This window comes from Numida meleagris, chromosome 4, assembly GCF_002078875.1.
Source record: "Numida meleagris isolate 19003 breed g44 Domestic line chromosome 4, NumMel1.0, whole genome shotgun sequence".
In the NCBI taxonomy this organism is placed as follows: domain Eukaryota; kingdom Metazoa; phylum Chordata; class Aves; order Galliformes; family Numididae; genus Numida; species Numida meleagris.
In genome coordinates, this window is record NC_034412.1 from 2,700,087 (window position 1) to 2,724,780 (window position 24,694).

Consider the following 24,694-nt stretch of genomic DNA (forward strand, 5'->3'; position numbering starts at 1 on the left):
AGCCCTTTAAACTGGAGGACTCTTTGCAACTGAGGGAGAAGGTGCATTTCAAGGGAAATCAGGTATTTTTTGTATTAAACAGGGCTATTTTCAGTGCAGATTTCCTCATTGGCCCCACTGAAAACAGGGACATGATCTGGCCACATATTAACAGCCCCTTGCTGGAACAGACCAAGCTGAGATGGTGCGTGACGGTTCCCAGCTCCATGCACAAGCTGTGAAATTATTGCCTTGGTTCTGAGTTGGGAATTTCAGCTTAGTGCTTTCAGGAAGGAAAAAAAAAAAAAAAGATCATAATACAGTCCACACATATCTTCAGTACCAAATCCTCCTTTATCCTCCATGTCTGCCTCAGCACAAGGGTCATGCAGTAGTAGGGAGTTAGGTGGATGAAGTACAGAAATCTTGATTTATGAGCCTGGGAATCAGAGGATATTTTGCAACCTGACAGCACTGGTCTATACTGGGATTTTCCTGCAGGAATTTTAAAGGATTGCCTGCAGATCTGGCTTTTCTGAGTTATCCAATATGCCCGCATTTGTTTGTGTGCATGTGACTAATAGGAGAGCTAGAGGGCAAGCCTTCACCACTGTGCAAACCCCCATCTAAGTAATGAAGTTCCAATTAAATCTGTCTGTCTTTTTTGTGGCAAAGGGATAGGTGGCCTTTGACTGGCACAGTCCTGGAGACACTGCTTCTGTTACCTCTAGTCCATGAAATCATGATTTTAATGTCCAGTTTTGAACACCAAACCTCAGCTCAAGTGTTTCTCTCACCGTGTACTTAGGAGGTGCTTCAGCCCCTCATTAAAGCAGCTTTCCTCTGCTTGGCAGCCACAAAAGCCTTGAGACACTGGTGTTGTCTCATGCAATCATAAAAGTGCCTCTCATTAGAAGAAGGGTTTCTTATCCCCTCTTGGAAGACGAAGGTTAGACTTCTTTATTACTTTTAAGTTGTTGAGAAAAGGCAGTTAGCATCATCTGGATGAAAGTGACTGTCTACAGTACAGTTAAATTGGTAGAAAATTAAAGGTCTGCAACCGGAAGCCTGGACCGGCAATCAGACAGTGCTCCAGGATATGCTATGAGGACACAGGATGGTTACAGCAGAGACCAATATTTGGAAGTGGATAATTGTAGAAGAGTCTTAACTGTTGGTAGGCAGAGGCAAAGACTGACTTGCATGAGTAACACTTAAAGGGAAATTACCAGGTATGACTCTTTTAAGTATATCCAAATCAAGAAATACTGATTTCATTTAATGAAAAACAGATGTACCTGCGTGCAGCCTGTCCTGTAAAGTTTATGGGGAAACCTATATGATTGAATGCAGAATCAGTTCGGAGTTGCTTTTTGTCCTGTTTTTCATATCACTGATTGCTCTAATTCTTGTTCTAAAAATCAAACAAAAAACCATTATCAGTTATCTTGTAGAAAAGAGCTCTTCTTGCCAAAGAAAGATGTTTTATGATTATGTATTGCTCATCTCTCACATTTATTTAGCGTGATACACAATACAAAGGCAGCTTGTAGGAAACGAATCCTCTCTGCGTTATCTTATTATCAGAAGCTGCGTGCATTTCCTCTAGCAGAAAGCGTGCAGGAATTATTATGTTTGTACGCCGAATTATAATATTAAATCAACACACAAGTGTCAAACAGTTGGCTTCCTTGAATACTCCCTCCCCCCCCAGTTTCCTTGTTCTCTGTTTAGATTTCAGTATTCAGTAAAACTACTGAATTTCTCCGTAAAGTACTAAAATCTGAATGTAGATCCAAACGTAATGAGTGGGATCTCTGTGATGGTGGGAAATTCATCAACTTGTTCTAAAGCAGATCTTAAAGATCAGATAGTGAAAATATCCACTTGATACTTAGGGGAGTGCTGGTCCCTTTGTGTGTGGCACTGGTGAGACTGGACTTTGAACGCCGTGCTCAGCCCTGGGCAACTTGCTGCAAGAAGGACGTTGACTTGCTCCAGGTTGTGCAGAGAAGAGCAGTGAGGCTGGTGAAGGGGCTAGAAAACAGGACTTGGAAGGGGAAACTGGTGCTGCTCAGTCTGGAGAATAGAAGGCCAAGGGGCGATCCCAATGCTGTTAACGACTTCCTGAAAGGAGATTCTCAAAGCTGATCTCTCTTCTCAGATGACAAGTGATGGGATGTGAGGGAACAATCCCTGGTGTCATGCCAGTGGGTGTTTAGATTGGATGTTGGGAAGAATTTATTCATGGATAGGGTGGCCAAGCATTGGAACAGGCTCCTCAGGTGCGTGGGGTGTCCCCATCACTGAAGGGTTCTAAGAGGCGCGTGGATTTGGAACTAAGGGGCATGGTCTAGTGGTGGGACTCAGTAGGTTGGCTTGATAGCTGGACTTGATGCTCTTGAAGATCTTTTCCAATGTAGATGATTCAGTTTTGGAGGGAGAGTCTTATAGCTTATCTGCTGACATATGCTTGTTTTGATTCAAAGAAATACCAGAAGTGTACTCTTCCAAAGCCAGTTTTGCTTGGCTAAGAAACAAAAATGGGCTGAAAAACAAAATTGAGGCAGTTTTGTAACACTCAGCACTTGGTAAAGAGAAGATGAAGTAAGTAATTACTGTACCAGGAAGGTTTGTATGCAGATAAATGTCTGAAGGTAATGAGAATAAACTCAGCAAAACAGAATTATGTGGAAAATTTGCCTCCTATCAAATGGGCTCATTGTTTATGTACCCTGACAGAGGGAATGTTTAATATCTGAACAACCACTTATAGGGAACATTGGGACTAATAAGCAGCCTAATCCTCAAAGTACCTTAGCGCTTCAAAATGTCATTAAAAGTCACTCCACGAGATAAGAGCTAAATATATATTCTAGCTATCAAAACCAGATTGCTGTGGGAAGTGTATGAAACTGTGCATGTATAATATCCCACTCTTAATATTAGAGGATAAGTCATTTATCACTAGAGAATGATGGGAAGGGCAGAGGGCTCCTGCGTCCTTTCCTTTTCCTTTGAATTCTCCTGTTACCAACACCTATGATCTAATGACATGGCTTATTTTTTTGCAAAAAAGGCTAATTTGATGCCGAGGGAGAAATGATTACGAAATAAACAGTTCTGTTCAGGTAGATTAAACCATTTTAAGATGTTAAAATATTAACTTTGATACAGAAAAATAACGTGCTGGTATTATGAGGGCTGCTTCGAAAGTAACGCCTCCTATTTTATTATGTTGTACCATGTTGGCAATATATAGGAGGTATTACTTGTGGAATGACTCATGCAGATGGACTAAGAAAAGTAGAAATCATCAAGGAACTTCCTATTAATGGAACCAGACGTTTGAGGCAGGTACAGTAACAGCAGCTCAGCACGCTGGCTCGGTGTGATCACAGCAATGACTAATGCACGTATTAACTCAGAGGAAGTCTTCAAATGAAATATTTGCTATCTAATCCATTACTTCTCTAGTCGATTTTCAGGTTCTTTCTTGAAGTTACTGCATATTCAGTGCAATTATTGCCTCCTTGAGATCATTTATGTGAGCGCACAAATAACTAATTAGCCATACTTCACTCCATGGCGGCTACGTGAGTGATTTCATTCATTTAGGCGTATGGAGAATACCAGGAAAGCGCTCCCACTTAAAGTAACAGGAAGAGAGACAGCCACAACATAGCACAGGGCTGCAGTGTTTGGTGCTGGTGTACGCAGATTGCACCACGAAGCTGCTCAGACCATAAAAGAGCTGCTTTTGTCATGTGAAATTGCTTTAAAATATGATTAAAAACTAATCCGACTTTTAATTGGAAATAGTCTGAAAGTAATGGTTAAATCCTCATAGCAATATATTAAGAGGTTGCCGATGTCAATTTTTTAATGACTTCATTTTAATTTTTGTGATGAGCACCAAGAAACAACTGGTTTCAAAGACATCAATTTCAGTTTTCTGGAGTCTGGATACAGCTGATTCCACTTTGTTTATTTCCTGATCACTAATGTTGTTTCGTCAAACTATATCTGCCTTTGCAATAGGCTTTGAGGATCCTCTACTCACCTTTTTTTTCCAATCCTTTTATATTTTCCTTGATTTTTTTTGTATTGTTTTGTTTGTTTTGTTTTTTTTTGGGGGGGGGAAATATATTCAATTAATTAAAAATAAGTAATAAAAGTTCTTCAGCATTTAGCAGGCCATTTAGGTCACTCAGATTTCACTTAGCAAGCTTATTGAAGCAGAATCTTTTGAGATATATTTATATGCTGTTTAATCTGACCGAGCAAATATTAAAATGCATTCAAATGAAACCTCTTGTTTCAGCTGAGTACGCTGTTGAGATCTTGAAGACTACGCAACAGTTCTTCCAATTCCAATATATATAATATCTTTACAGATGTGCATATTTTTTAAATAATAGATTAAATAGTGTTGACGGTGTGCTTACAGAGAGAGCACATAAAACATGAACAAATAACCTACAGCATCTTTTCATTGCATTGCTCTCCCGGTATCTGGTATCAGTAATGGTTCTCACACTATTTTGTGGACCAGTTTTTCACCACCACGCTGAATGCATTTATCTTACTCATAAACCCATGAACGTTGCAAGTATGACAAATGAGAGAGGTCAGAGCTGAAAATATACTTTGTTACTCGCACGGAGCCTGAGACTGGAAATCCTCAGTGATGTCTTTTCTCCAAATTTCAGGTGCTTTGTCAGGAATGAGGTGTGTTACAGAGAGGGATGAAGCTGGTAGTCTGCTCTATGCATGAGTAAGGATTTTTATAGGACTATTCCATAGACATGATAGGTTACAGCACGCGTGTGATAGGACTGGAGAGCACGTTCTCCATCTTAGAAGCATAAGCTTCTACATCTATGGTGTTGCACTTAACGTTGGGTTTTTGCAGAAGAAGTTCTCTGGGCTACGTTGAACTGCTTTATGTTTACATACTTCAGGTGTCTTCCTGGCACTCAAGAACAGTAGAGAAATAGAGGTTAAAATTCCTAATCACTGTGTAGCGCAAACTCCAACTCATCTGTACAGTATCAGAACCAGCACTCTTTGTGTTGTTGTCTGTGCTCTAATTTTGTATGAGATAACAGCTGATCTATAACTGGAGTCATGATTTGCTCTTCTATAAATGAAAAGAAACCTTGATTCATAACTCTCCTGTCTTTATTCAAAATTATCACTTTTTACAGTAATTGGCTCTCAGGCCTGCAGTGCAGTTGTGCGAGGACTGCTGTCCTCATGTAGAAACTGAGCTGTTTTTCTCATTTTTTTTTTAACGTGTAGTTTTTCACTTATGGGCTATATAATAAATGGTTAAGATTTAAAAAAAAAAACACAGCACTCTAAATAAATGAGACAAGACAAAATATTTTTGTAGATTAATGAGATAGCACAGAAATCCTTTGTATTTTATCTAAGAATCTTGAAAAGTGCTTATAGTTAGAGTATATATTTGTCTCTAAATTTCTCCCAAATCTGTATTTTAAGGTAATTAATACTGATTAATGGTGGCTCACTGAGTTATCTTTCAAATTTTTCAAATTTCTTACCATATAAAACTACATTTTAGTTATTCCACTCTTCCAAACAGTCTTACACATACAATCTGACCATCAAAACCCTTGATGCTTTGGAAACCAAAGAGAAGAACTCCACCAGGTCAGCAGTTCTTGCTGTGGAATCACAGCAAAGGACAGACAGAGAAGTTTAAGAGTTCTTTTATAAGATGATATAGAGAAACTTAGCTGTTGTCACATAAATGTTAATAACAACAGAACAAGAACAAGAAAACTTCTTTAATTGATTCTATAAGCCCAAGGAATCTAAGTTACATGTTCAACTTGTAACGACGTGTCGTTCTTTCATTCACTGTTTTGTTAATGTAAAGTGTTGTCTCCACCTTGCAGGATAGAGGATATGCCAAAAATCTGCATGGGTTCAAAAAGTGACTGGAATGAAGAAAAGAATCCACCGAAGAAAATCCTTAGAGGAAAAATCTGTCACGTAGAAAGATTTCACCTCAGTTTCAGGGGAGCCTCGAACCACAGATAGCTGCAGGCTGGGAAGGTATTCTGGGGATTATGGTTGTGTTTTCTAAATATTGGCTGCGGGCAATGTTGAAGGACGTGGGACTACGTGCATGTTCATTTTGAGCTGGACCAGCCATTCGTGTGCATGTGTTATTTCTGTGTTTTCTAAAAGAAAAATATCTGAGAGACGCTTCTCTCTTTCTATTTTTTGTTATTCCGATCCAGTCTGTTATCTCCAATCCAAACTGGACCAAGGAGGGAGATGCCGGAGCATCCCAGTGCCCCTAGGCAGCTGGTGGTTGAGAGAGGAGTGCCCGCAGGGCTGGCGCTGGCGGCATCTCTTCCAGACCAATGTGCCTTGGTCCCTCTACAGCTGGGAATGGCACAGAGCTTGTTAGTGAGGTACAGGTGTCAGCAGATAATGAACAAGACTGTTGTAAAACAAACAAACAATCCAAGGAATCAAAAATAATTTATTTAGGATATATTGACAAGGATATGGAAAAAAATCCCAAGGGACAGTGACAGGGACAGACACAATATCATGACTAATAACACACTAAATAGATTTTATTTTACAATGAAATCTACCTGTGGCTGGAAAGGTTGATGTTAAAAACAATGGTGACCTGCATGCAGCAGGTGTAGCAACAGGCATGGCTCCTGCCTTCTCCTGGTGGGACTGCCCAAGAAGCGCAATGATGCCTTTGAGAATTACAGCTGCAGGCGTGAGCTGTGTTTTCCCCAGTAGATCAATTTTTTCTAACTTGAGAACAATGAAAGAAGCATAACATATTATAAATTGAAATTACCCTGCATGGTTTTAACTGTACAGTTGGCAAAGGTCATTAAATAATGTCATTCTCAGCCATACGCCACAGGGAGCTATCTATCGTGTATTATCTAGCATTCTGATGGAAGTAAAAAATGATTAATTTTTACCATCTCATGTATAATTTACTTATTAATGTTCCTTGCAAGACAGTCTGGTCTTGATTATTTGGCTAATGCATAATGAATCTGAGATTTGTATTTTTCTTTGAAGAGATTAGGGCAGTTATTGTTTTCTGCGAACCATGGACATTTGAGATCCAGAGTAATAAAATAGGTACTGAATAGCATTCCACAGGAGAGAAAGAAAAATTAGATGCTGAAGTGGGTCATGACTGCTCAGGATACTTATGAGATCCCCAGATGTCCCATCCCAAAGTGCAAAAGCACTCATTCATCAAAGCCTAAACTGAAATGTTTTTACCTTTACTTTACTTTCTCTAGTTTTTGATCAAGCTCTAAAAAGACTTTTCATTTTATACTTGAATTAAGGCATGATTTAGTCAGATTACTTGAGTTTTCATCAAAATGAGCAGATAATAAATTAGATCTTTTTCATTTTAAAGCCTGAAATGCAACCTGGTTGCTATAAGGACCAGGACTGTGTGGTTGCTGAAGTATGTTGTCAGTTTTTGGCCTTCGAGGGCTAATTACATTTTGAGATAAATGCTGCTCTTCAAAGTAATCAATACCGAGTACTGTGAGTTCCATATAGCTCTAGTTAGAATTGATTTATAATAACAAGAAACACCTTAAATTAAATATTAAATTTTTTTAAGCGTTGTTCAATAATCGTAAGGCAGCTTTAAAATATAAAATATTTTATCTTACATTTACATTGTAATAAAAACCACTGAAAGATTAGGAGAAGAGACACGTCTGTCAATGATTATACGATCTGGCATCAGTACCTCTCAGAATTTGTCCTGTGCTGTTCCATATTTTCAACTTTCACTTGTGCAATTACACGGTTCTACTGTCAGGCCTGGCAGATCATGCTTCATGTGCATGAGGTTTAACTCTGACTTCCACTTCAAGGATATTAAGTTATTTTATATTTCCTTAGCATTTTACCCAATCCTGATTTCACTGGCAGAGAAAAAAAATATTTTTTCTGCTGTTTCTCCTAATAAAAAGGTCTAGATCTGTATCAGTAAAAATATATTTACATCGTTATGCTGAATAATCACCAACGTCCGCCTCTTTGGAGAAGAATCAAAATGATGTCTTTCCAAATAACAAAGATCAGCAATGCTTCAAAAGAAGAATTTGTTGAATTTCTATCAGGAAGTTGTCTCATGTCTCTCCTGCTCCTTAAATCAAATATTACATGACACCAAGTTATGTCAGCCCCAGCAGCCCCCTAAGATGAAATGAAAAGCATAGTTATTTGCAGAACCTTCAAAACACATGAAAAAGAATTTGTGGTTGAGGTTGTTCAAAGGAGGCTAAAGGAAAGGAGGTGTAAGCAGCTGGATGCATCCTGCTCTGAAAATCCTCATCTCCAGGTCGCAGTACTTTTGATAATGATATTTCTCTGCCTTCAGGAGCAGACCAATTACGTGTAGTTCCCAAAAATATTTTTTGTACTTATTTTTTTAGAGCATCTGGGGCAGAGAAGTGACTGAAGACCCTACGGCCATCAGATTTTACCAATGTGCGAAGAATATTTTGTACTACGAACAGTGCTTATCTTAGAAAAAAAGACTCTATATAAGGAAATCTCGAATTTTTTAGAGTTGCTATCAGTGTTTTAAAGTAAAATTATACTTAGCCTCGATTTTTATTGGTAGCTGTCATAAACTGTGCATGCAGAATGGGTCAGGTAATGCAGATTTTGGAAAATTTTAGAAAGTGTGAAAAGTTGTTTTTTTTTCTCTGGCCCAACGCTGTACTCTCCAGCTCATTATCTGATCTCCTGTTGTCATAGCCAAAGAGTATCCCATCATTCACTGTTCATTGCTCCAGCACATCTACATTTTAATGCTCTTTCTTCCCATTAATTCTTTTTTCAGTTATTTTTTTCCCCAAAGATATGTTGTTCTGAAGCATTTGAAGTTCAATCTCATTCACATTTCTAATGTCTCTGACTTGCTTCTTATCATATTCCTGATCTTCTGGTTTCATCGGTGACATTCATTGTTCACTTCTTTCCCCCCTATCATTAATGATGATACTACAGCTGGAAATAATTTAGCACACTCAGGCACTGTATTGTGTTTGTGATTTATATATGTAGGTGATACTTATTTCTTCTCGTTGGAGCTTCTTCAAGAGGAGCTGTGGCACCAACACCAGTAAGTGCTGACTTAAGTCTGACCCAGAAAACGATCTGTTTCCACTTCTGTTAGAAGTTTTGTTTTTACACTGGCTTCTGGGCAAAATAAAAGCAAGCAAAACAACATTCCTAACATTCCTTTGTCTGCCTACCTCTGTCTTTCACATGTAGACGTAATTCTTCTCTGACCGGCATATGTGAGTGGGTGATGGAGACAAGAGGCAGACTGTAGAGACAGCTGTAACTTATACCCTACTTATCTTTCCTCTGCTCTCTTCTAGGTAGGTCCAGCATGAAGCTCCAACACACGTCTGAGCCCTGCAGATAGATGTTCTTCAGCATGTGCACAGGAGTTTATCCAGTTTTAATTTGGACCAGCTGATGCCAGCAAATGGAGTTTCACTGCAAGGTTCATAAAGGTCTGTGTCTCTTTTCCACTTGTTCCTGTGAACTATCCAGCTTAAGTTCATCTCTCTATAGCCAGGAGTGGCCAATAGGCAGAATAACTGTTAACGTCTACAATACTCCTGCCTAACTGGTCTACTGGTGTCATCCCTCAGGCTCTGAGGACAAGAGCAGAGTGTAAGCCACTCATGCCTCTAATTAATGAACTCTTGAATCTGCCTTATTGACTTCAATTAGCTGATGAACAAGCTGAGGCGGTACTGGGTTATCAGAGATGAACCTCTCAAACAGGCAAGCTAGGGGGATTTTCCAGCACGCAGAATGGTCTGGAAGTTAAAAGCTGCCTTGAAAATGCTAAGTGCCACTTAACAGTGGTGAATGTAGCGTGGGCATGCAATTTGATATTTACTTCTTATGTTTTACCAGGTTTTAAGGATAAACACAATAGATTTAATAGGACAATGCCATTCTGGAGTGCTAGGAATTACACACTTGTGTTGAATTAGTGAAAAGCAAAAGATCCCGTTCCTAATTGCTTCTCATTTGTTTGGGTCTTTAGGCCAATGCCATCTTAAAATAGACCGTGTATGAAATAGTACTGAATGAAGATACTAATGTTTATTTCCAGTTCGTGCTGGTATAATTTATCCTTCAGCACCATTGGTAATGAAGTAGCAACCCATGAATTACAAACAGTAGGGATGAAAACCTGTTCTCACTTTGTATTTATTCGGGCTGCGTTGCTGTTGCATCTGAGAATCTCCTGAGGAATGGATGTGTCCTCACAGCAGCTTTCTCATCAGGTTGTGTTTTTCCCACTGTCCAGATGGGACCTGGGATGCCATAAGGTTAAACGAGTTGCATGACATTACGCAGGCAGTCTGGAACAAAAGTGAGAGATGAACTGAACTCCTTTGCCTCTCAGTTCAGCGCCTCAGTCACAAAATAATCCTGTAAAATACCTTTCTCAGGGAGCTGTGGGAATCAAGGGGAAAGAGATAAAAACTTTGGGGGAATAAATACCAAGTGCTTTTTGTTGAATGTTATCAGATTGCTGCGAAGTAGAAGGAGCAACTGGCTAATCATTCTGTGACCATCTTTTCATCTGCTCTTTTGCAGCTACATCATTCCCACTGGTCACTGAGGTCCTAACCAGTGCACTGATGTGTGCATGAAGACCTGCACTTACCTGCTGAGTCTGGTAACTGGAAGTGCAAAGAGGCAATTAGGATCATATTTAGCCCATTAGTAAGTGCACACTGAGGATCAGATCTACGTTTTTGCATGCCCAAGGCTGAAAGGTTGGCCTATATTAACACCTATCTGGATCACATACTGAAGTATCTGCCGTGGCTTTTGCCATTGTTTCTACTTTACAGTCGCATATTTGAACTAAACTTTGCTGGAGAAGTGAGATGTTTTACATTAAACAATGAAGCCTGGCATGGATATCCTAGTCAAAACACAGTGCCTATTATACATGCAAATATTTGCATTTCAGTGAGCCTTTGGAGCAGCATCACTTTAAGGAAATCATGTTTGAAATGTTCCCAAATTGAGCTATTATTTTTATCCTTATTGTGCTGCATGATTTATCCTTCAGTGCTCAAGGTAATGAAGTGTTAACTCACAAAGTGCAAATGGGATGAAAGTAGGAAAACAGTTTTCTCTGTTCATATTTACACCGCGTATATTTATGCTCTTTCAAAGTTGAAATTACGATTAAGATTAGAAAACACAGATATGGCATTTTATTGTGTTGAAGGAAGGAGCTGTAAACAAAAGTAAAAGTGCTATAAGTTCATATTTTATCGGAAAAGGCTTGATCAATATCTGATTTTAATGTATAAGGTAATGGGACATACAAAGCATTTAAAGGCCACTTTAAGAACTGTTATTATATATTTTACATACCTTGATACATGCATTTAGAGAAAATGGAGCATAACACATATCTTCAAGGTTTTGGATTTCTGAAGCGTAACCGCAATGAGAGGAATTGTTTTCCGCAGGTGCCAGTAGCTCTCCATTGATGCTGGACGAGCAGCTGTGAAAAGTGGGCATCTGAGTGAAGTCGTGGCATGGAGAGACCTCTGCCATTTTGGTAAACAGCATGCAAGTCCAATGTAGTAAGTAAATTATGTTACTGGCTTTTTAGCTCCAGTTTAGTGGTAGAGCATTGGTGTCATGGCATGGGAGCAGCCAAACTTGGGCTGCGCGCAATGGAGAAAATGCACAAGGAACAAACAGAGCTCTCAGAGTTTGTAGTACTATTCACTTTCAAAACCATCTACTACTCAGTGTGAAAAATTAAATGCTTTTTGAATTGTACTTGATCTTGTAGCGAGCCTTTTTCCCTTTAATTATGGTAGGTTGGGTATGTGTTGCTCCACCATTTAAGTTTAGTCTTTTGTCATCAATTTCTATTAAAACAACCTTTTTAAGGTAAAATTATATATTCCTTTGGGGTTCTGCTTAAATGTTTTAAAGGCGTGTTATGTTTAAAATGACGGCTCCGATATGCAGTGCAGTTAACGCCAAACATTTCAAAACTCAACCTTTGTTGTGTAAATTAAGAGAGAACCAGGCAGAAAAGAAGAACTTATTCGTGACCCACTGAAAAAAGAACTAAGGATTTCAGTTCCTTGATCTTCCACGGATCTCCTCCGACCTGGGAAAACCTAAAAAGATTTACAGCCCACTTTATAACATATTTTCTGTAAAGCTCAGATTCTGGTTTGGAAAAGTTTTATCTGTGCTTTCAAATGCATTAACCTCTTCTTTCATTGAGAATAGGATTTCTGAAATACTTCTTTCCATCTGCAGTATAGGAACAGGAATGCTACTTGCCTTCGATCTAGCCTGGCATTTTAAAATTTCACTTTTATGTTTGTCTGTCACTTTGTGTTTGTACAGGACCTTGTGAAATTGGGCTTTTATCCCTGCTAAACTCTTATTCTTCAGGTACCATGCAGTGAATACACGTTTGGAATTAAAACTAATTTTGAATTAATAGAAATCTAATTGCTAACTAAAACTTATCATACGTTTCATACAACAGTGTGCAAAAATTAATTAAGATTATGAAAAATAACTATGTGCTTTCTCAGTAGTGTGCCATTTTAAATGCATTTTTTTTGTCAGCCGAAAACATAGAACACTGAATTGATAATAAATAGCTTTCATTATTGTAATTCTATATGTGGCTTTCAGAAAGTTTATTAATTCTAGCGAGCAGTTTGTGCAACTGTGAGCTAACATGCGATGTTTCCTTCTGTGACATTTGAAAAAATCAGAAACTGAATCCCAATAACAGCTGTCTCCTCTACAGTAAACATCTGTTTGGCACAAATTTAGTATTTATGTTATGTATGATAAATATACACTCTTGTGCACAGCAGTCTGACTTTTGCGTTTTGCCACTCAGGTGGATAATTGTATTGTCCTCACTGGGATTGTAAAGGGGCTACCAGATGAATATCCAGCTGCTTCCATCCCTTTTAAGGAACGGAACACAGACCTGCAGCCTTAGCTCTGCTGCAGAAGGGGTTCAGCATCCCGTCTGGTAAATACTGTCTACCCACCCATTTAGCCTAGTGAAACAAGGAGTATAAAAACACTATTTTGACTGCAGACCCCATTCTACAGTTTCCACAAGATGCTTTTATAATTCCCCCAGAGAAATCTGGTCTTCTCACTCGGGAGCTGAACTATGCTCTACATTAAGTTTGAGTGCTGACAACCTGTGAAATATTACTCATCTTGTGAACTCCGTGCATGCATATGTGCCAGGGCAATATTATGTGCTGATGTCCTAGTGGCAGCAGTGATATAGAGAAGAAAGGTGGTGGTTGTGCCATCTTCTCTCCAAGAGGAATAAAGGGCAGGAGGTCTGTCTTTTCATCCCTCATTCCTGACCTAAAACTGAACGTATCAGCCCTGGTTCTAAGCTAATACAATTATCAGAATAACTGAAAATAAAAGAAAAAGTGCAGGTAGTAGAATGAAGGAGGCTGAAATCTGAATTATGGGGACAGTATACCCTGCTGCTGCACGTGTGTAAAGAATGTTGTGAGAGGGATTCTGCTTCCTGTTAAATTGTATAAAAGTCCAGATTATTTTATTATTCTCATTACTAACCATCACTTAAAAAAGGAACTTCGCATCACAAAAAGTTTTGTGTTGGTTATTCTTTTTCCAAATTTACTTTCAAGACAGGAGACATGTTACATAGGAGAGAATTAAGTCATTTCGAGATTGACTTCCCTTTTAAAAGGAGATGACCCCCAGAAGGAGGAATACAGCCAACGTGCTCCATCCCATCCATTTAAGAGTGGTGATCTCAGGTGTTATCACCCCAGCTGCCAGAGCACTTGTCTGCTGCAGAGATGGCACAAATCATCTGCATTGCTCATTGACCAACATAAATCGCCATCATCGCTATACGAGGTATTAGTCTTTTATGTATACATATATTAGTTAATCTTATTAATCTAATTAGTTAGTCTTATTATTAGTCTTATTAGTTTATATCAATTAGTCTTCTATGTGTATATATATATATATGAACTTGACATATATGTATTTTATACATATATGACATATATGCTTTGCATATCAGGTCATATTTCCCATTAATTGCTTTCTTGTTACATTTATAATGGCGTGATATCCATTTTTAGAAGACTTATCCTTTAAAATACTTGAGTCAGAGTTTCTGTTTGCAGAACAATGAATGTTAGGCTTGCTTTTCATCAACACCTTGAGTGCGTGATGTTCTATGAAAACCACATTTCCCCGCTCTGTATATTTAAATCTTAGCAGTTTCCAATGTTTCAAAAATGGCTGCTTCAGTATATAATTCCCAACAGAAAATTAAGTTTCTGTAATATTAAAAAAAAAAAAAAATCAAGACTGCATTGTTTTGGGGTCATGTCACATCATTTATGCAAAGTGGTTTCAGGCAGAACAGAAGTAATAAATAACCAGCTCTTTCAGGGATTTTTTTTCACGGAGGAATGATTCTTACTAAAAGATGTGGTGATTCCCACAGGAATTAGGCTAATTTCATAAGGAAAGAGGTAATGATTTTCTTACATATAAGTGTAAAGTAATTGATTGCTTGCTCTGCATTCCTGGTAGGCGTAGCAGTGGATTGGCAAGGTGACATAACAACTATTTGCAAGTCTACATGCTGTCTGATGTTACTAAGGTAACTAAATTGCACAGCAATCTGCTCGGAAGTCCCTAAGAAGATAAAGTGGTCAGTGCTGCTCTGCTTTGAAGACATCAGGTACCAACCCTTTCCTGCATCATGTGGAATCTAATGAGAAGCAGACATCATTTGGTCACAACACTACAGATAGCTTGCAGAAAAACAGTAATACAAGTTATTTCTTCCCCTCCATCCAGCCCTGCTTTTTACAGAATATTGCTGACCGGCTGAAATGTTACCCAAGCAACATCCACTCTTCAGTTTACTTCTCTCAGCAGCTTCAGTTGAAGAAGGAACAAGACCCAGGAAAGTGTTTGGAAATCTCTCTTGCATCCTCCCAGTCTGAGGCCAACCAGAGGCAGAGCAGCTCCTGTTTACATAGGATTTGAGCACCATTGTCACTGGAAGAAAAAATATTCCAGTGTGAGAGGGATCCTCAGATGGCAAGGCTGTATCGAGGAGAGGGCTTTGAATAAGCCCGGTGCAACTGAGAAAAGATGTTGGATGAAACGAACTGGAACTTCTTCTCTAACGTGGATTTTATGCTTGGTGCCATGCAGACAGCAGTGGGGGGAGGGTGATTTCAGTCTCTGCTACACCAACAAAAACAAACGTGTTGTTTAAACTTGGCATTGACACAAATAAAATAAAAACTGAGCTGTTGTTTGGAGTCTTCGTGTATTTGATGGGGATTCAAGGGGGTAAGGAAGATGCTGCCAGCAGGGGCAGGCATCAAAACCAACCGAACCCGCTGCAGTATCAGTGCTTGAAGGAGCAAATAGACGGCAGGAAGGCAAGGGCTTACCCCACGCCCCATGAGGTGCTGAATGGTGCTGAGGCACTTTAAGGCCTGCAGTGCCCCACCCCAAACTGTTAATGAGCTCATTAATACCCGTTGCCACTCTCTCCCTCGCACCCAGCTCAGGGCAATGGCCTTCAAAGAGAGGAGAACAGCTCGCTGTGAAGAGCTGCGTTCTTGGAGGGGAGTTTGCCCAGGATGCCAGGTATGAGGCCGTGCGGGTTCCCTGCCCGCGCTGAGACCGGGATGGGATGGTGATCTCTTGCGGTGGTGTTCGGTGAGCAATCAGAAGGCGTTCGGTTTTGAACCTTGATAGAGTTAATGCAACAAAACGCGTGGAAGTAACTCCTGACTAGGAAAAAAAAAAAGTGCGAGTCCGCTCCGTTGATGCCATGCGGTTGCGATGCGGGTTCCCGCGTCATTGAGCGTCTGGGTGCTGGAAAACGAAAAGCACAACGCGCTTGTCTGAAAAGGACAAATGAAGGGAAAACGTCTCTTAGGATGCTTGAGTGGGAAGATGTTACGAGGCATTATGTGGTGTGTCTGAACTCCTTCCTACGCGTGGGAGGGCGTATTTGCGAAGTGGTACAGGGTAGTCAATAAAACCCACGCAAACAGGAGGCACTTGCTCCAGCGTGCTGTCACCGAGCAGGGTAATTAGCATACTGCCTCTTTTAGAAACCCTAAAGTATCGTGAAAACCTGAATAAGTCACAGCTCGGGTATGGAAATAAGTTGGGATCGTTTTTCACGTGGATTACTCCCCGAGGATACGCTCATTTAAAATTAGCTCTTGCTTACTGAATTAGCCGGGAAGAGCAGCTTCGTGTTAATATTTAGCTGCCCAGGAGAAGTAATCAGCGGGAGAATGAAGTCATCGTTAGCGATGCTTAACAAATATTTTAAGCTATGTAATGCGGGCGGGTGTGGAGATGCCCAGGCCGCTTGCCTTGCTGCAGGCCCTCTGCCCAGGCCTGGGCCTTGCCTTGTCTCCTTGGAAACGATTTCAGCCCATTATTTCTTTCTTCCTTCTCTCCCTTTTATTCACATCTCTTAAAACAAGTTTCCGTGGTCCTGAGGCTTCCCCCCCAATAAACTGCTTCCTTAGCCTTTGTTTTTTGAGTGAATACCCTTGCTGGGGATTTCTGTGCTTATGAAAGTGTTGAGATCTCTGCTATTGGTAGTGAATGAATGCGAAGTTTAACAGTTCATTGACTGCTAAGTGCTGAACGCACCCGCCCTCAGCTTTGCTACGGTTGTGGAGCAAAAAAGCGGGGCAGAAAACCTCTGCCCTTGCAAACCTCTGCCCTTGCAACAGGTTTAGCGGTCTAGTTCTGATGTGCGGGGTGTTTCTGATGTCCGTATCATTCCTGAAATGTTCTGTAAGCGCCCGAGATCTGCATGATGGGCAGCTGGCTGGTTTTAATAGGAAAGGTGTAGTGCATCACGAAGGGTCACTGTCTCTTGAAATCGCCTGCAGATGTTGAACTGACAGATTTTCAGGAAGGGAGGTAAAGCGTGTTGCTCTGATTTACTGAGGGGATGCATTAATTTACCCTGTTTCAGCGGTGCTGGATAGTAATCAAGATGCGATTGCAAGTCGTAGGATAGGAGTCTTGGGGATGCTGAGCTTTTTGGCTGTGGTTTTGTTCTTCACCACTTCTGCATCCTTGTAGAAGTGGGGAGGAAATGAAGAAGGGCGCTTCTGAAAGTCGTGGAGTGCTGTGCGGCGAGGCAATTGAAACGTTCAGAAGTTAACAGCTGAAAGAACAGGAAACAAATATTTTTGTTTATTTTGAACGGAAGAACAGTTTGCTCTTTCCATATGTCAACTGTGGAATTTGCTTCCTACTGAGGAATGTAATTACGAAGCGTGTTGAGCTCCTGTTGTCTCAAGGTTATGTTCAGGACATACCAAACAGCCATCAGTGTCTCACAGCAAATGATAAACTACAAGAATTCATCAGAGACCGCTGAAATTCACTGGCTTAATTGTAACATAATTCAAATGCGAGTACAATTTACTTGAAAAAGATTATAAAAAATAAACTGGAAAATGAAGCTCACTTTTTTTTTTTTTCCTTGGGATTATGGGAGATCAAAATGTCACGGTGCGGGTGCATGCAGCTGGAGAGCTGAATTACGTGGGCCAGCACAGCGCTGGTGGCCTGAGCCTGAAGTGTCTGTGATGCTGTTCTGTGAGAGCAAAGGTGACCTGCTGTGTGCCAGATAGGTCACAGACACCACAAAAGCAAAGGGGGAAGTAAAGCCAAGCCATCAAATCTGATCCAGGTTTGAAAAGTTCAAATATTGTTATGCACTGTTTGGCAGAGCTGCTTGTGCTTGAAGTGCAGTTAGGTGTGATGGCATTTTGCTTACAAAGTCAGAAGTGCTCAGGATGTTGTCAGAATATTATCAAACGAGTCCTGCTATGAAAAGTGCCTTTCTGTTCAACAAAGTCCTGGTAAGCAGTATATTTGTTTTAATGGTTGATTGTTGATGTGAAGTACTGGTAGTGGGGTCCTTTAATTGTAACTGACCCTAGCAGCTCAGTAATGCTTATTCAGGCAACAATCTCTCTGTTCAAATGTCGACGGGTTCCCTTCTGTCCTGATTTTCAGCATTGCGGTACCCTGAAAACTCCTTCCTAACGTCTGCACCAACACCATTAAAGTGCGTGTGATCTAGAGTCATACCGAATGGCTCAGCTTGTGACCAGCCATGAAGTGTATAACAGTCATCTGGCATATTTATGCAAATGGGCAATTGACTTCCTGCTGCTCTCGAGAGTGTGAGCATCTTTGTCCGAGAGCAGGGTCGTTTGGGGAGCGTGTGCACTCAGCCTGTCCATTATTCCATCACTTCTCTTTGACAGAAGCGTGTTTTGTTTTTATTCTTATTTTTTTTTCCCCTGTTATTCAGAGCCCATTATGGAAAAATAGTTTTAAATCCTTATTGAGGAGGAAGAAATGTGCTTTGTATAAATGCTTAATGCCTGAGGACGTGGTTTGAAAACATGGAAAGAGCAAACTAAAGAGGATTGCGGAGTACCTCCTCCAGACTTTTTATGCTGCTTGCCATATACTGGAGGGGGAAACCACGGCTGCTTCTGAAGCTTGTCTTGGAGGTCTTTTCCTAATTACCCACTGAGTTTTCCTGCTTTTCTGCTCCGCTTTGAAGTAAACTTCTGTACCAGAAGTGGATTTTTTTAAATTGCTTTTTAATTTTTAATTCCTTGAATTAAAATGAAACAACTGAGTGGCTGGGGGCAGCTGTGATTTCATGTGGATTCATCAGCAAAGCTATATATGTGTATGTACACACATTGATGCAGGTTTTAATCTATTTTTGAAACACTAGGCAATGATAAAAGTGAAAGCAGATGTTGATTAACAGGAAGGTACACAACAAAGGCGTTATTCCAATTGTTATGAGCTTCTTCAGCTAAATGAGCTGACACGATACTGTGCCCCAAAGCAGGAAAATGCCACAATATTAAATTGCTTAGTCTTAAATCAACAAAATATTGAGAAAGTATATTGTCCTATTCTATTTTTTAACTCTTCTTGATATCTAGTAGTCAGTTTGCTATATTTCTGAGCTGTTAAAGTTTAATCAGAGCCTAGAAGGCAAGGGTGAGTGGTGTATGAAGACAGGTGGTACAAGTGCTGTAGCTGGATCCTGGCTGCTCTGTAGTAGCTCCTTCTACAACCGAGGGGTGACTTTGCCAAGTGCACGATGCCAAGCAAATCCCCTTGTTTGAGGAAACCTTTAAAGCTGGTTCAGGAATTCATGAGCATGTGACCTATGTGTTGGATATCTTTATGATCCAGCTATTCATATGGAGAAATATTTCAGTATTCTACATGCGCGCTGTAAAGTGGCAACAGGAATGCATAGGCAGCGTTACTTGCATTAGGAAGGAACTAATTTACATCAGTGAAGATATCCTCATAAACTGCTGGTTGTGTTAGATAGCCAGTCATTAAATATTTGTGTGTAGGCACTCCTCATTAATTTTAGCAAGCTTTTTGGATGCTGCATGAACTCAGACGGAAGGTGCTCTGAAATCACCCAAGAACAATTAGTTCTTGTACATCATGCTAGGTCATGAAGGAAAACTGAAATAAACATCAGTGCCAGCAGAAAGCAGTTCTGATCTAGACAGTTCCCACTGGGCACGAAGACATGGGGAGGGAAAGAAGCAGACATCCAGAAGAAACATCGTGCTTAGTTTTATTTCTTATTTATTTATGTATTTATTTTTGTTATGAACTACTGATAAAAACTTTGGAAGGGAAGGGGAAAAATATGGCGAAGTTAGGAGCCCCTCTAGAGTCTGTATTTTTATCCAACCCTTATCTGAAGTTTCACCTCCACGTACCTGCGTTTCAGCGACAGCAGTCTTGAATTACTCCAGCTGTAGGACGGAGGTGTAAGAGACCACAGCCTGCAGCTGAACCTGACAGTTAGCCAAACAAGATGTTTAGCACTTTAAGATTCCTTTCCATTTTCCCTGAGAATAGCTATACAGAAAAGTTTAAGTCATTAGAAGCAGTAGCTTTCTGAAACTGTTTGAAGGCCTTTAGAATACCATGCAGTGAAGAGGAAAATATGTTTCAAGAATTTCGCCACTGTAAATTGTCTTTTCTTTTTTTTTCCTTCTTGATTTCAAGGGCAAAAAGGTGCAAGGTTTGGGAACTGTCTGAAAGCAGCAGTGACACTTTTTTCTTCCAACTGGCTATGAACTGTTCTCTAGTCGTAATGGCAATTATTTAAAAGGTTTGGAATCCGTCTAGGTTGGAAAAAATAGTACTGTTAATCTCTAAATCTTCACTTCTGAAACGAATATCTTTTGAACTTTCTGCTTTTAGTATCTCTTCTCTACTCCTTCTTAATGTCTTTATGAAAAAGGGCAGACGTCTTTATGGCAGCTTATACCGATTTGGGAGAAAAGGTCACGAAGTTAAAACAGCACAGCTGTGGGAAAAAATGGCATATTGTTGGTGGGAAGCCATGAATAGATTTCTCAGCTCAGCCTTGTCCTCATGAACTTATTTTACAATAGAAAAGTTCATTGCTTTCTGGGAAAGAGACCTTCTAGACAAAAGCGAGTCATGATACCTGAGCTGTATTAGCTTTGTTAAAATGCAAGTTGGATCTGGATTCGCTGGAATCCAGACTCTGGAAAAAAAACAATTATGAAACTAGAACTCTGCAGTCCACTACATTCCATTCTACTTATCTGTATTCATGGAGGAACTGAATCTTATTATAATGTTTCAATAAGTTTACTTGTATTCTATTCCTTTTTGTATGACTTCTTAAAAATATACCTAGAATATGACCGAGCAGTTGACTATATTCTTCTCCCTGTGTTTGGCACCTTTCTGAATGAGCAGGCATCTGTGCATGTAGAGAAGCATGAAAACGTCCAGTTAAATCAGGACGCGGTGTCCAAAATGCTGATGGCAAGAAACTTAGTCACAACCTGATTCTTAAAAATTCAGAATCACAGTAAGAAAAGCGAAATGTTAAATTGCTTAATATCTGAAAAATAGCCGGAGGCTAACTACAGTGAAATTACTCGGACTGAGAGGAAGTTGGTACGAATGCTTTCAGCTTGGAATCATTTGAAAGATCAGGGTGTTGGACGACGCCGTAGATGGACACCATGGATTTGCTGTATCAGAAATGTAGATGCTATCTTTGGCTTCAATTGTAGGATCCAATAACACGCATACGCTTACCACTTTCTCTAATGACTGGTATGTGATTTTCGTTTCTTGCCAGCATGCACATAAAGAACTTAATCAGTCATCAGGTGATCTGTTGAGACTCACAGCGGCACTGTGTGGCATGACTTAGTTACCAAGCAGCTTGAAATATTCCCGTGTAGGATTAATTCAGTTCTGAATATCACTTGTGCTCCTTTTCCTCTTCTGCGCTCTGAATTACTCCACTGTTAAAGCAAATAACCAAAGGGCTTTATTATTGCTGTGAAATTGGACCTGTATCTTACGCCATTAAGTTGACTTAAATTTCCATATCTGAAATACATCTTTGACGGATGTAGATACGTGGGAGTTGATGGGGACCTTGGCAGTGGGCTGATTTGGGGACACTCTTGTGGAAGGTCTGACCTTTTTGTTTTGTTCTCCTACCGATCTATCTGTGTAGTGTGGATCTTTCATGAAAACAAGGAAAGATACAGGAAATCTGAAATTTGTTAAGACATAACTTACTTTAAGTAAGCAAATTTAAAATCTAAGGAATGCTTTTGTATTTCTTTGTCAGAGAGCAGAGCTCTCAGTACAGGCTGGGGGATACAGACACTAAAAATATTTCCTTTTGTTAATGCATAATACTTAAAGATAAAAATACTCCTCCTTTAGAGGCTTCATCTCAGTAGCATGCAAAGCTATTATGCTCTATTCTTCTCGATGGCACAGTTTTCTTAGCAATACTGTTTTGTACAATGTGTACCCCAAATGCTTTCCAAAGGTGGTGAAATTAGAATTAAATAACAAGCAGAGGTAGATAAGGAAGTTAGGAGTAGTTCCAAAGCTCGAGAAGATTTCAGAAGAGATGGAGAGGAGATCGCTCACGCTGATGTAATGAGTGCGAGGAGAGAAGGCTGTCCAAGTGAGACTGCAGTGGGGCTATAGAGGAGGAGAGATTTGTAGGAGGTAAATTGCAAGGAGAGCTGAATAATGGCGATGTTCTGCTCCCAGATACGTACGTGTACATAAAATACACTCTGAAGCATGGAGCTGGTGTGCATTTTTTTCAAGTAAAACCTTTCGACCCTCTCGTTAAACATATGCAACTTTGCTAAAACTGATCTGGTCAGTGAGAAAGGAAAATGAAGTCTGAAATCGCTCGTGAATTAAGGAAAGTCTGTTTGTGTTGTCTTGCCTCATTTGAGGTTTTCTGAATAGTGTTTCTATGTAGAAACAAACTTCCCTTGCTTTCTTGGCACTTTATAAGATGAATTGCAGAATATTGAAGGCAGACATGAATGGTTCTGTAATGGGCACTAGAGTCAGAAAATAATAATCTTCACTGCAGTCACCTTGTAAAGCTTTCTCTTTGGTCAGAGTTTATATCAGTCCTTATGGGTAGACTCTCTACAGAACAGCGAGAGGTTGGCAATCAAGTCTCATTCTGACTCATTGTTTGCACGCCTGCTTGTTTTCTCTTAGCTAGTTTGTGCTCTGCTGTGCGCCTCTTTACATCTTCCAGCTGAATCACAGTTAAATTAAAATGATTGTGGCTTTCTTGATAAGGTTTTCTCTTTGTGGTTGTTTTTTTTTTGTGTGTGTGTCTTAAAGTCCTTGCCTTTCAAATAGTGCAGAAGAGCTGAGCTGCGAAGACTGAGAAGCAGGTTTAATCGGTGCTCGCTGCAGCAACTTCCTGTAGTTAGGCTAAAACATGTTTTGTGTGTTCTTAGTTTCCCCCGTGTTAAGTAGTGTTCTCTGTCTTCCAGGCTTAAAGACTTTCTTTTTTAGAATAGCTCCGAAAACTTGAGATATTTTATATCTGGATGAGAAGCACAACTCCATGGGTGTGTACCCTCAGACTTCAATGCTGGTGAATAACCCTAATAAAGATTGATGCTGGTGAGGTTACTGTAAAGCTCCGGCCTTGCAAACGTTTTGATAGAAGTGCACTCTAAAGAGAGCTTTCAGCGTCGTGTTATGAGGACCTGTACGTTCGTGGCGTTTTACCATTACGCATTACAGATGACAGATCACCTCAGCTGCTGGGTACCGGGAGAAATCAAGTACTGTTTCTTACAGAAATGCTGTTTGATGTTTGTGGAGAGATTTCTAAGCAGTACAGGCTTGCTTTTAATCACCCTTCTGGGAAAATGCTGCAAAAATATCCCATGCTCATTTGAAGCCATATACAAATGCTTTCTTGCTCGTGTAATAAATACACATTCATGACAATCTTTATAGAGAAGTAGACAACACGTATTCCCAGGGGTGGGACCCCAGTCTAAGTGTGCATCTGGCCAGAACTGGCCGTGCTGCTTTTTGCCAAGGCACTTGCTCAGAGCAACCTCAGGCTTTAACTCAGGCATCTGCTGGTGTTGTAAGGACGTGGCAAAATTACTCAGCTGAGGTTTGTCTGTATGTTTTCTTCTGCTTGCAGGTGATATTCAGATAGAAAGAGGTGAGATATGTTGTAAATGATCGGTTTGCTCAGCTGCAATCGTGAGGATTGCCTGGTTCAAGTTACTGAGTGAATTATGGTGGGTTTCCTCCTCCTTATTTGGGTAGGCTCCCGAAAACGTTGCAAGTCTTGCAGAGGTTTTCTTTCAGTCAATCCAGAGTCTACTGTTAATATTGAAGAGGAGATGGAAAGGGATATTTTTGGTGCTGGGACCACATAGCAATTGTGCAAGATGATAGAATAGGAAGAAGACATCAGTAAAAAGGCCATAGCCTGCTCTTTAAAACACAGTTGGCTATTAAGATCTTTCAGAATATCAAATGCTAAGAGTGCCCGCAGCCTCAGGGGTCCTAGTGGCTGGGAAACTTCTTGGTGGGTGTAGCTGGAGATGCGTTGCTCCTAATGTTTGTCCTCTTCTTCACCAACTCTCAGTCATGTAGGCTAAGAAGACGTTTAAAATGTTCTCTGAATTGGGGATCTCGTGTGACTTAACGCTTATTTTAGCATCTCTTGGTTGTCCATAGGTTCCTACTAGTCAGAGAATCTCGATTTGAGAATATGTTTCAAAAGAATTACTTTCAAGGAAGAAAGTGATATTAAGGTTAATTAACAAAAACAGAGCTTTCCTCGTTTCTGTTAATGGAAGATAATTATTTTTCCATTCCATTTTTTTTTCTACTAAACAACGTTAACTTCACATCATGTGTGATACTATCTAAAGAGAAATAAAGATGTAGGAGTCTTCTGTTGCGATGCCTGTGAGTATAGTTACGTTCTTCCTCAATCCGATGCAATTTCAAATTATGAAATGGAACACGTAAACGTTTTTAAATACAAGTAAATTATCAGGAAAAGATGAAAGCACTAGTGGCAATATAAAATGCAGAAGATCTTTTCCTGTGGAACTCGCTCACTCAGGGGTAACGTTTAAAAAAATGAAAGGAATAAAAATAAAAC

At 40.0% G+C, this 24,694-nt stretch overlaps 2 long non-coding RNA genes across 2 annotated transcripts in view; both read left to right on the plus strand.

Annotated features, from left to right (window-relative positions):
• LOC110398941 lies at window positions 9,282-12,027 on the plus strand. The gene is made up of 3 exons (XR_002438761.1): window positions 9,282-9,557; window positions 10,663-10,791; window positions 11,556-12,027. It is a non-coding gene; the product is annotated as an uncharacterized LOC110398941 (long non-coding RNA).
• LOC110398236 overlaps window positions 13,286-24,694 on the plus strand; it is a 109,761-nt gene continuing 98,352 nt past the window's right edge. The window contains exons 1-2 of the long non-coding RNA XR_002438276.1: window positions 13,286-13,992; window positions 14,686-15,762. This is a non-coding gene — a long non-coding RNA (uncharacterized LOC110398236). The remainder of the gene's footprint in view (window positions 13,993-14,685; window positions 15,763-24,694) is intronic.